General features: G+C 50.2%; 1 protein-coding gene across 1 annotated transcript in view; it reads left to right on the forward strand.

The window, feature by feature from the left end:
- LOC144156278 (alpha-1A adrenergic receptor-like) overlaps nt 1-13,249 on the forward strand; it is a 464,281-nt gene that overhangs the window by 273,560 nt on the left and 177,472 nt on the right. The gene's annotated exons all lie outside the window — the stretch shown is intronic.

Below are 13,249 nucleotides of genomic sequence, written 5' to 3' on the forward strand. Positions count from 1 at the left end.
AGCGCGTGGCTCACTCCATGGACGTACGGTATGACGGCTGTCTTTTGTCGTTCCGGTTGAGGGCACTTTTCCGGAGCCTTCGAAGTACGTTCGCGTAGTAGCTTGACTGCCAAGGCACGCAGGAGGTCCGTCGGATACGCGGCGCACCTCAAACGGACTTGCGCCTCAAAACTCCGCTGTGCACGGTAGTGCAACCCTCTTCAGGGCATTTTTTGAAACTGAGCCGCCTGTGTCACGGCCGGGCTGGAGGAGCGGCGGGTGCGCAGTTCGCGCTCGCCGCTGCTCCAGTCCGGCCGTGCCTGTGTAAGCGCGTAAACACAGAAAGCCGGCAATAACCAGCGTGCTTCAAAAAGCTTGAAACTCATTACGTCGATTGTGTGAGCAACGTCGTATATGAGATTCCGTTGTCGTGCAAACGATCCTACATAGGACCAACAGGCCGCTGCCTGAATGAACGTTTGAGGGAGCACGCCAACAAAGTTAGGTCTTCAACAGGCGGCATGCTGTCAGCGCACTGCTTCTCGTGCGGGTGCACCCCCCGGTTCACAGAATGCGCCACACTCACCTCTTACCGTGGGCGAAGGGAGAGGGAGATCTTCGAAGCCTTCCAAATCAACAGAAAAGGGAGCGATTATATCAGCGAACCGTCCGGATCACTGCTGGATAAGGAAATCGCTTACCTACGTGACTAGTCGTCTTCAAATCACCACGCGGCGGATAAAATTGTCGTTGCCATACTAACTAATCTGTTTCTATCACCTTTTATGTCAAAATTTTATTTCGTTTTTTTTTCATGTCTCTTTCCTTCTCTTCCCTTAGTTTTTCATGTGCATTTTGAGCGCTTGTTTCGTCTGTTACTTCCTTAGTCCCGTCTTCCGCGCTGTTTTCAAACGAAAGAAACGTCACCCTGGTCTGCACACTCGCCCACTGTACATTGACGGGCACTAATTTTGCCCATCATCAAGCTTGCTCACTCTCCTCCCACGCCCCAGAAGAACAAGCGGAGTCCACACCATTAGTTACATTTCAGGGCATTACACAGTATTATCGACTCGAAAGACAACAATTCCCTCAACCTCACTCCAAGCTGTCCAAATCAGAAGAAACGACTCTTCTTCGCATCCAAACGAATACCTTAGTACATCCAATTCGCTTACACCACATGGTTCCCACTCAATTTCCCGCCCAATGCACTTTTTGCTCTAAGCCTGGCACACTTGTCCACATTTTATTAGAGTGTGCGCCTAACCCTGACCTGCCACCCTTACCTTCCCCCCTCCCCCTCCATGAGCTGTGGGAGAACCAGACCCGCCGCGGTGTGCTGCTGAGCACAAGGTCGCTGGTTTGATTCCCGGCCGCGGCGGCCGCTTTTCTGATGGAGGCGAAAAGCAAAAACGCCCGTGTGTTTGAGATTTCGGCGCACGTTAAAGATCCCCAGGTGGTCAAAATCAATCCGGAGCCTTCCACTACGGTGCGCCTCATAACCTGCGTTGCGTCGGCGCGTTAAACCCTACAATCAATCAACCTGATTAGCAGCGACCACGTGGACGTCAAGCAACTACTGGCATCTAGCGCGTCGGTCGCCCGGTCATCACTTGGATTCCCGGACTAGGGAACCACTCCTACTTTATAGGGCTCATTAAAGTTTCATACTACTACTACTACAAAAAGGCGGTATTGAGGGGCTCTCGTACGGAGCACGAAGCAGCGAATGGTGTCTGACGCGCAGCCATAAAAACCTTTTGGAGCTTTCGAGCAAGGGCCGCCATTAAATGGATCACCTTGGTGGTCTTGCTCCTGGGAGCGGGAGGTGGCGGCTGCCTTCAGCGAGTACTATGCAATACTGTTTTCCTCTCACGCTAATATGGAGGCTCCTCCGCCGGAAGTTTTTGGCGAGTTGCCAATGGCTCCGAGGGCGTTAAGGCTACAATAAAAGCACCGATGTCGGTCGAAGAAGTCGGGTGTGCAATTAGGAAACTATCAAGGAATAAATCGCCGGGGCTTGACGGCATTTTTCCAGAATTCTATCAGGTATTCTGTGAAGAGATCAGCCTCATTTTGGCTGATCTCTTCACAGTTTGGGTGACCACCCGCAAAGCGCAGCAGTAATTTAGTCCTCCTAACCAAAAACTCTTCCCATGATACGGCGCCCAATGCGGAATACTTCAGGGCAATCAGTCTGCTCTCCAATGAGTACAGAATCCTAGCCAGCAGCCTGGCCCGACATATCGAGACTGCCCTCAGCAGTGTGGTTAGCCCACACCAGACATGTGGATTTAGGGATAGTTCCGTCAACACCAAACTGCACTGCATGGATGCGTGCTGTGTGTGAGGTAGCAGAGTCGGGCATTTATCTCTCAGCTCTCCTACGACTCGACCTTAAAAAGGCCTTCGACCAGGTATACCACGCCTTTGTGTTCATGCTAGTACGTTAATGTGGAATAGGTGACGAAATTATGTAGTGGATAGGGGACCTGCTACGCATAAATCACCACCAGCGTCATTATGAAAGCGGAGGTTTGGACCCTATTGACGTAGCAAGGTCGGTCCGGCAGAGCTGCCCCATGTCCCCTATTCTCTTCGCAATGTATATAGAACCACTTTGCAGGATGGTGAAGACGCCATCAAAGGCTTAATACTCGGCGACGAAGAGTTAAAGGTGTTGGCTTACGCGGATGGCGTTGTGTTTGTGTGCTCATCGAGGGAGTAGACAAAGATGTCGTCGTGCGACCTGAATCATTTCGCCGATTCTCGGGGACTCAGCTCAATCTTTCGAAGTCAGAGGGAACATGGCTAGGCGAATGGCCCAACAAGCTGCGACGTACTTCACGCTTGCTTCAGAGGTAGGATGGGCAATCCTCTTGACACTGTTCCAGGAGCGTTATTGTGACGTGTTGCACAGCATGCACCATGCTTTTGCGTTCGCCATGCATTGCTCTTCACTGCTTGGAAATTACGCAGAAACAGGTAAGAAAGCAAAAAAAAAACGCCTTTCCTGATTGTTGGACCGAAGCTTCCTGTGACCGACTACGCGATCTGTTGTAAAACCCTAAAATATATTGGGCTACATGAAGTTGGTTCGCGTCTAATGTAACCTAAAGCTCGCGGACGTATGTGCTTTCTTGTTTCCTAAGAACTACCACTGCCACTTTCACCAGAAACTTGAAACGCAGTGGTCGAAGGACTCGCCCACTGTGCGCCGTAAGGAATTTATTTGTATCATTATGCAGTCAAACAATTAGGGCAAACTAGTCGTCCCTGACTTCACTGAAATACGGAAGTCGATCACTCGAAGCAAGACGCTGCTGGAAAGACGCCTCCTTCTTTCTGGACGCACACGCACAACGTTTTCGCGAAATGGCAATGGCCGTCCGATAGAAGTGCTAAAAAAACCCCGTCATCGTTTCTCAAGAGGATTTCTCATGCGTGACTAAGAACGGATGATATTCTAGGCACGTTTCGGGACTCCGTTTTTTTTTTTTTCAGTAAGCACGGAGTTATGAATGCTCTCCTCGACACTCAGGGGGAAACTGGGCTTGAAGCAGGGCTCCTATGGCGCCACGGATCGTTCTTATAGTTGACGCCCAGGCTTGCCTGCATCGGTGCCCCAAACATATATACATCGCTTTACCGAAATAAGGCCTCAAAAGACAACCAATGCGCCATAAAATACACAACATATATGCTCGAAATTGACCTTCCATTAAATGGGGCTTAAAGGTATATAGGGTTCCGGTAGATCTAATCGAAAGTACCGATCCCGGAGATGAGACTTATAGAAACAGAAAATTTACCTCGAAGCTGTGGATGCATGATCCGCCAGTTCTCGTGCACGTGTGAAAAGGAAACTCGGGGTGTAAAATGAAAACTTGGGGACTTGTGTTCAGCGTATAAAAAAAAAAGTCACAAAATATAACGGAACGGTCTTAGGGTCTACATGACTTGGTGTCTGATATTTCCCCTGAAAAATGTCTTCCCAGCAACGTATTTGGGTTTAGAGGTACAGTGGACTTTAAGGAGATTGGTGTAAGCGGAGAATTTGAACGCTGGCTTTCCCACGTTGGGTTGAGCATTAAAGGAACGCAATCTGCGGAGGTAGCATGGCTATAACCCCACTTTATACTTCTCTCCACCACCGCCGCCTCTTTCCCGAGGCCTGTAGACTCTTCTCCATGCGCGGCGTCTACACCCCTACCATTTTTATTGCACGCGCAGGCAGGCTTCACGCGCTCACCGTTGACATAACCCTTCCGATACGGGGAGTTTCAGCATGGACGTCTCGCGGCCCGATGCGTGCTGGATGCTGTCCTCCCCCGTCGAGTGGTTTGGGTTGGCCGGTAAGGCAGTCACTGAAATGCTTACGACGCAGCAGGGGGATTCAAAGCCGCATGTCTCTCCCCTAAAGTAAACTTGTTGTCCTTCCAAGTTTGATTCAGCTAATTAGCTAGGAAGTATGCTCCGTCGCAAATTACAAACAAGCGTGTGTTGTGTTGTTTCGTGCGCTCCTTGCACTGTGCCCAGCTTCGCCGGCCATTCTTATTCACAGAGTGGAAGGGTGCTGATTTTTCTGAGAGCGAAGCTGTTTAACAAGTCACAATTTTTCGGGTCCGCAGTTAAAAATACCAAGAAATTGCCGAGCGCGTGCGCGCGAACGTGGGCCTAGCGGCGACCGCCCGACAGTTAAAATAACCAACAAAATGCCGAGTGCTCCTTTGTGCGTCCCTCGCGGCGAGAGAGAGAGAATAAACGTTCTTTATTGAGAAAAGAAATACAATGAAATGGAGTCTTCGGGGTGGCTTCCCTACTCCAGGACACCTTGATCTCGGGCCGCGTCCACAGCCCTCTCTACCAGCTGCCGCAGATCCTCGAGGGTGGAGCAGGCCAAGGCTCGCTCCCAAAGCTTATGGGTGGGATAGGGATTGGGGCGGGAAAGCGGGGCTTGGTCGCAGCCTCCTACAATATGTCCCGGGGGCCTCGCAGAAGCGGCACTGCGAGGGGAAACAGATAGGAGCCAAAATGTGACTTCTGGTGGGGTAGGGGGAGAGTGTTCATTGAAAGGCACGGAAGAGTCGCTCCAGCTCTCTTGGGAGTTGTTTGTGCGCTGGGGATAATGCCGTCGCTCTAGTCGGTAGTGTTGTGTGACTTCTTGGTATGTGACCATAGGGTGCATGCGCTCAAGCTCACTTCCGGCAGCAGCGGCTCGGCGGGATAGCTCTCGCGCCAGGAGATGGGTGGTCTCGTTGCCCGGAACGTCGAGATGAGCGGGGGCCCAGATGATCTTTCTTGATAGAACAGTTCGGGGGGGCGTTGTGCAAGAATCTTGAGGGTTGTGCGGTGAATTCTTCCATTGGTAAAATTACGGCACGCCTGCTGCGAGTCGCTGATGATGACAGTAGCTGTGGTTTGACTCACGGCGAGGGTGATGGCCGCTTCCTCCGCTTGCAGTGGGTTGTCTTGTGGTATAGTGAGACTTGTGTGGTGTTGTTTCTTCATGACTACAACAGCGGTCGTGGCCTCAATCCCGGGGTGTGTGGCACAATCCGTGTAGGCAGTGTCGGATTCGTTTCCGTATTGCCTCGAAATGGCTCTGGCTCTGGCCTCTCGTCTCGCCTCTACGGCGCAACATGCACCCTGTGCACCACCCTCGCGGCGACCGCTCAGCGTCCCCGGTGCATGTTTGTCAAGCCCAGCATACCCACGTAGGAAGATTGCCCAAGAGTGAAAAAAAAAACTGGTAGATTCGTCGGTCATAGGAATCGGTAAAACACGGAAGTGAAATGTGCAGCGAAAGGAGCATGATTTGTGTGTCGGCGGCTGTCTTATGGGTGTGCTTGGCGAGCGACGTCCTGCTAGCGAGTCACTTAAGCAAAGGTGCTACCACGTCTGTCCTGCTCCGTGGCGTGTACGGCATACGCCTGCGTTACGAAGAGCTCAGCTTGTGGAACACGAGAGGTAGAGATCGTAGCTTGAACCGTCAACGCACGAACGCGTTCCGCTTCCCGCTGGCGTTTCTCTTCGCACCAAGTAAGTCACGTTCGCGTCATTCGCCCGTCCGCGTCGCTAAGACGCAGATTACGCCAAATGTCGGCGCTCGTTAGCGTCATGATTAGAGACCGGAACTTTGGGCAAAATGCCTATTTTTTCCTTCAGTTCGAATGAAGCCTATTTAACATACAAGCACGAACTAAGGGAAGGGAAGCATTTTAAACAATAGTTTATTGTGCCTATAGTGCCTATTCTGACTATATCGGCTTTTTGGTGCCTATTTTTACTACATGGGCTTTTTGGCGCCTATCAATGACATATACTCAGTATATGTCTACACCCCCCCCCCAGTTTCATTCCGGAGTCAACGATTTACTCGGCGCCGCTCCGGGGCTTCTCTTCACCTCCGCTGGCTCCTCTTTCACAACTATTTCCCCCCTAGCCTCCACCGATGACCCTTCGGCAAGTTACGCAGTCGGAAGCTAACGGCGGTATGCGGTTATCAGATGGTTGCGGAAAATAAACACAAGCACGGATGGGCGTAAAAAATGCACTGAGGATTACTACACTCCGTAATATGAAATTTGTACGCAGCGCGAGCTGCAGTCTTCTCGGTCATGGCGTGTTCGCGTGATCAGCGAACGTGCGGCGGCGTGGGCTGCTCTGCTGCTACCTCGCATTGCGCCACCGCCGCCGGCCAGCATGTTGCAAATCGTGTTTGAACCTCCCGCGCAAATGTTCCGATAAGCCCCGCACAAGGAAGCAGCGAACATGTTGTTGCGTATCGAGTTTGAACCTCCCGCGTAAACGTCACGTGGTTTGGATCAGCGGATAATGGAACACCGTCTGGGGAAAGTGTCAGGGGGAGGGCGCTCCTTGTGTGTGAAGCAAATGCATGTGTGAAGCAAATGCAGTGAGAGAGATGATGCTGTAGCCGCACCTTTCGCTAGACGCTCCTCTCCGTTTTCTTTCTTTCGTCGCTGCTGCGTTCGCTTACTCGGTTACGCGGACATAAACAGACGCCTCTCCTGAAAAGCCCAGATAGCGGCTGCCAAAGGGCTGCCCCCTAAAACGACGGAAACTCACCGTCTCCGTATCCACTCAAATTCACTTCGCCAATTAGCTGCGAATCCATCCCGCTAGAAGACAAACTTCGCCAGTTGAAACGCCGGCTTGAGCCAATATTTCTTTTTCAGCTTGGAAGGCCTTCCGAGCGACCTTTTTGCCGGTGTCCATTTTTGCCAACAACCATCACCGGTTGCCGGTTTATGCATGCACGGATTGCGGGTAGAAAAAGGGCAGCGTGCGCGCACAGCTAGGCTTCATGCCGCTACCGTTGAAATGCCGGTTGTGCTGGTATTTAGATGTCGAAATTACATGGCTGAATGCGGTTATTCGGCTGTCCTCAATCGAGTGGTTCGGGTGTGGGTTGATGTGTTACACAGGCATCTTACACACACAGTAGGGTGCATACAAGGGGGAAGGAAAACGGAAAGCCACATGTTTGTACGCGATGATTGTTTGTACTCAAGTGCTTCCAGGTTTTCAATTTATGGACGGATGCATGCCGTTCGTTTGGAGGAAGAAGAGCAAGAATCGACGCGTTGACCCGAACACCAGCGCGAGTGGGCGCAGAAACAACGGAAAGCTGCTGGCACCGTCCTTACCGCCTCACTTGCAGCTCATGGAATAGCGGCGAATACCTCCCGGATGATCAGCAAATAGCTCGCTTGGAACGCCGTCCTGAGCCAACATCACTTCTTCAGAGGGCTTTCAGGGGATATTTTCGGCGGCGTCTGTTCCTTCTAAGCACGGAGAATAGTGGGAGGTAGGAGGGAGGCATGCACGCGCAGCTATAGGTTTCATGCCCGTACTAATGGGTGGCATGTCCGTTGTGCTGGTGCGAGATTAAAACGCGGATGTTAAACGGCCCAATGGGACCTGTCCGGCGCCCTTAGTGGAAGAGCGGATTGGGTTTGTGTGTTACACAAACAGTAAGATGCTTACGACGCGGGAGGCCCACAGGCCGCTCCGTGCAAGAACAAAGCTTGGACCCTTCAGAGGTACATTCAGCTCCTTGGCTAGGAAGTATGCTCCATCGCAAATTACAACAAACGTGTTTTGTTTCATGCACTCCCTGGACTGCGTCCAGCTTTGCAGGTCATCCTTCTTCACAGAGTAGAAGGGCACATTTTTTTGTGTGTATACATGCCTTTTTTGGATAGTTTGAGCCGGTGTCCTGCAGGGACTGTTCTCACTTCAGGAGCCCGCAACGGGGTGTTTGTTTGACGCCGTTTGCACGAAAAATTCGCGCGTCGTGCAAAACACGCCGAGAAGCGCAAACCGTGCCCAAACCGCAACAACCTCGAATTTGCCGCCTCGGCTGAGCCGCTAGAAAAACCCGTGCGCAGCTACACCGCAGTCAAGCTCACCGACGTCACCTCTTTCCGCACGAAATCTTTTGTTCTATGTGCTTCTGGCGCACTGTGCCCGCAGACCAACAGCGAAACTTCTGCCGGTTGCCCTATCTATTGCTACCGCTATCAAAAAGAAAAAAAAAACAGCAGCAAAAAAAAACGAACGCGACACATCCACGTACACACCGGTCGTGGTGAAATACGCCTCCTGGGGGAATCCACGTGCAAATCTCAGACACCAAAGTTTTAAGGTGACGCCACGAACATGTGCACTGTCAGCCGCCGACAACAGGTACACCAACGGCTGGCAAGATGCAGCGCGTGTAGCGCGAAGAATGAACGAGAAACGGAGCCTAGGATAGGGGATCTCAGCACTTTACAAGTATAATCTAGTAGTGACACTCGTCATCTTCCATGCCGGGTAATTCGTAAGCGCATTTGGAGACCCAGCGCTAAAGGAATTAGTTCCAAAGAATCTTGCGTGCTCTCTACTGTTGATCATCGGCATATAGTGCACAGTCACTGAATGGCGTTATTCCCGTAGCTTCGCTAATGATCTGCATCTACAGGACAGAATGGCTGAATAATTTTTAGAGAATAATTGCCCTTCACTGTACTACCCATGGTATTCATCGGTGTTGTGAAGAGCTGGGAATGTCGTTCTGCTCCGTCAATGAATAATCAGTTGCAGTCAAGATCTTTCTTCGAAGCGCAGGTATGTCTTCAAGCGGCAGTTTCCAATTTTGCCTCTTCTATCACCGCCCGTTGTTCCACTTTCTGGAACTCGGCTGAGTGCTCAAAACTAACACGATACCTGACGATACACTCCGGTTCTATCAACAGCTTTGCAATTGCCAAAAGCGTCGCCGCCCAAGCTATTTGCACCACGCTACACTTCAACGTGACAGGGCACATTCGTGTGCTTATTTTGCATTCTTAGCAGAAGGCATTTCAGCAGCTGAGAGCTTTGGCGCTACTCTGTCTGCTGAAGTCATTCGGGAGATGCAGGACAAATCCGCCACCATCTGCGAAGGGCCGTTTGATTTAATCTGTCTGGCATAAAATTTCTGGAATCCGTGCGGTAAAATATCTGCCGAATTTTCTCGTCAGCAAACGTTGTCATATTCCAGATTGAATGAGGTCATGGGGCGTCCAAAAGTACAAGAGCGCTTCCCCATCTTCCGTGGAAGTTGAGCGTTGTTTTTTTCGCAAACAATTTATCGACTGAAAGGGGGAACAACTTCAAGCAGCAAATCATTGACATTGGTGTCATTTTTCATGGCCTTCAGTCCTTTCTTTTGGTGGCGAGTCCCGCTGAATTTCACGTCAATTTTACAATGGGAACACTTGTGCGGCCTATTTTCGCGAATAAAATAACATTGCTTTGCCCAGCACACGATTTGTCCGCGGTATTACTGGAAGTAAACAAAAAATGTGGTAAATTATGCTTCTGAACTAAATACGAACTGAGCCTATATATGCCTAAACGAGAGTATTTAGTGCCTATATATGCCTAAATGGGCATTTCCAGAGCCTATTATAGGCGCCTAAAACCTTAATTTTCCGTGCCTGAAGTTCCGCGGTCTCTAGTCATGATGCAGTTCTTCGCTTTACCTCTCCTATACGACAGCACCATCCGCGCCAGTGAAACTTTTTCTGGTGTTTTCTTGTGGTCATTGTCCTGGCGTCATTTCCGTCAGTGAAATCTTTGTGTATCCCAGCATAAAACACTTTCGTGTAAAAAAAAGTCCAGCACTCGCCGTAATCGTCGAAACACTTGCTCGGAACGAGAAAGACTCCATCGTTCGCCGTAATCCTGGCAAAACTTGCTCGAAACCAGAAAGACATGTTATAGCGTACGCCAGTCCAAGGTCATGTCAATTGATTATCACTTCAAAAAAAAAAAAAAAAAAACACTGCTCACACTTATAGCAACAATAGTGGAGTAAAGGTTGTTGCGGCAGCGGAGAAGAAGCAACGCGGCTGCAAAAGAGGAACAACAACAACAGTAGCAGCAGCAGCAGCAGTCGTGGACAACCCTTTGTGATGATCGTGAAGGATGCGTACAGCTTCGCTACCTTCAAGTCTTACGCGTTAGTGTGAGCTTACAACTGTTTTTTGTTTGTTTCGTTTACATTAGTAACAACCGTTGTTCGGAAAGAACAAGAACCAAGAGACAAAACGACGCGCACAATTTTAAATATTTTAAATAAACTCGATGATAATAATTCTCAGTCGGTGATGAGCATACTTCTAGGCGTGCTAGAAGTGTACTTATTACGTGTGCACCAAAAAAGGAGTGCACACCGTCACACAGTAAGGAAAGTTATCAAAGTTACAGGCATGTTTGAGTAATTAGTTGACTGCAAATAGGTTGTTGGTCCACTCGAGTTTAATTTATTACCCAAGCGTCGCCGTGGACAAGTGCTCCACAGCTTCTGGGCACTGAGGGCCGAGAGTTGAGTCGGTCAGTCATGGGAGGTGGCGGCCAACTACTACACCAAGGGGGCCAGATCTTTCTCTGCTGAGGGAGTGCTGTTTGTGTCCCTGAGAGCCTTCGTAGCATGCTTGAACCTTTATAGTGTAGCCCCTCAGGTATCCAGGAAGATGGTTACTCCCGGAGCAGCCAGCACTCAATACCTGCATGGGTTAAGCACAGAGATCCAGACGAAAAAGAGCGAGAGAGCGAGAGAAGTTTTCCCCAGACGACGTTGCCGCGCACGCCTGCGGTGATGTTGAGCCAGCATATGTCGTTTTTGGTTTTTATGAGGGCTTCTGAAGGAATAAGCCGAGACACTGGCTTACTGATGAAATCCACTCACGCCAGGCCGTTGGAAAGGTAAGCCGCTGCAATGCTCGAGTGTACAGCTACAAAAAAAAAAATGGGTAGTTTGAAGCTAAGCTCGCCAAAAAGCCGCTGAAGTTAAGAGTCCTTCCTCGCCTTTTTAATACTATTCAAAGACGAAAAACTGTTTATTTTGCGCTGCGCCAAAAACGGTGACATTTTGGCAGGGATGCGCAAAACATAGGCAGCCCTGTGCTCTAGCAAATAAAGAAGAAACCAAAGATAGACGAGATAGAGTGAGCAGAAAAGCAGAGGGGGAAAGTGGCGTAAGTGTAAGGGAGGGTGTGGTAAACAGAGGCCGCGCGAGGCATGCTGGGCGGCGGCGACGCTCTGCGAGATAACGCCGGAGTACCGCGCGGCGTCGTGCGTTCGCTGATGAAGCGACGACTTCCTGAGACGCAACGGTTACGCGCTTTAACCGAGAAAACTGCAGTTCGCGCCGAGCTCAAATTTCGCATTAGCAATTATCGTAATCGTGAGCCAATTTTCATACGCTGGCTATTCCAATCGCTGCTTTATTCTGACGGCTCGTCGCAAATCCTCTGACGAACAAGTGGGAACCAAAAACCATTGTTTCATTTCTTTGAGCAGCGGCGGATGGAGAAGCTGCTACTTCCACAAAGGCGCGACACTTTACCTTGCCGCAACTCCGCACTTCGGGTCGATGAAGGCATTCCCTCGAGAACGTCTCCCCGGGAAAACGTGCGAGTGAGCGCGGACACACACTCCGGTACGACCTCTGCAACGCCAATAGCTCCAGGTGCGCGTCCGTGCGGAGCACATCGCTCCGAACACGCTGTAGAGTGCCTGTTTCAAAGAGGCGAGTTGGCGCAGGAGGCGGGCCCAGATTTCGAGTGGTTCCTCGTTCTGCCCGCGGACAGCCAATGCGAATAACGGAAAAGCCAAACCATGCGCGCTTTCTTTCTGGCATGCTGACCTGTTCGGTAGGAAGTTCCCCTTTCACATCTCAGGCACCTCACGGCGAGATTTTTTGTAGCATGAAATGTGATAAAATCCTCCGCCTCATCGATCCATCGTTTGGGTACTTCAGGGTGTTGAGAAGTTGACAAATTTCTTACGTAAACTGTAGGGTGTGTTAAACGCAATAGGTGTTGAGAATGCAACCTTTCGTTCTACATATTCCTTTAAACAGCATTGTGTACGCGCTACTCAAATTACCTTCTACCTTTACGAAACGTCAAAAGAAGCCCAGGCAGTTAACAGCTGATACCACGAGTGCATGGGTTATCACGGCGGCCTCCACACCGTCCTCAAGCGCGGCACTTTTTGCGATCATTTTGACCAACTGGCACCGCTGTTCCTTTCGTCCGTTTCGGATGTCCGGAGAAAGCAGAAAAAAAGTAGGGGAAGTGCTGCCATGCCCCAAATTCTGATGGCTCTATGTTTAATAACAGCTCCGAGCCGTGCTTTCTGTATTATTGTATTGGGGTGCACATTCCTCTCAAAGCTTTCGGCTCAGCAAATTTATTCACCTGCAGTGGCTCAGATGGTATGGTGCCAAAAACGAGTGCTCGCCTTTAATCCTGGGCGCGGCGGCTCTTTTTGAGACGAAGGGGAAAACAAGAACGGCCGTGGGCCAAGTCGTAGGAATTCATCCCTAGTCCTACAGCGCGATGCCTGGGTGCAGCTTCAGCGCGAATCCTCAATTATAGAAAAGAATCACTGTCCTCAAACATGTTCTTCACACAAGTTGGAGAATAATGGAGACAGGTATACTAAAGTTATGCAGTACTTCGGATGAAACAGGGTGCTGGGCAAGTGTGCGAAAAAAGCACAAACACATTCAGTGTTGATGCCGCAGCAAAAAACAAAACAAAGCCAAGAAAACGGCCACTGAGTAAGCACGAATTTGAGCCAATCATGTAAAGAAAATAACTGTAATTACTGATACCCGACTCCTGAAATAAAGCCGGCCCCACTTGACAGCGCCTGTACGTAGGCTATAAAAACGCCAACGTAATGGAGTTCTTTTTGAGGTATC

Source organism: Haemaphysalis longicornis, unplaced genomic scaffold (assembly GCF_048455015.1).
Source record: "Haemaphysalis longicornis isolate Haplotype H1 unplaced genomic scaffold, Haemaphysalis longicornis Haplotype H1 scaffold_1, whole genome shotgun sequence".
NCBI lineage: Eukaryota > Metazoa > Arthropoda > Arachnida > Ixodida > Ixodidae > Haemaphysalis > Haemaphysalis longicornis.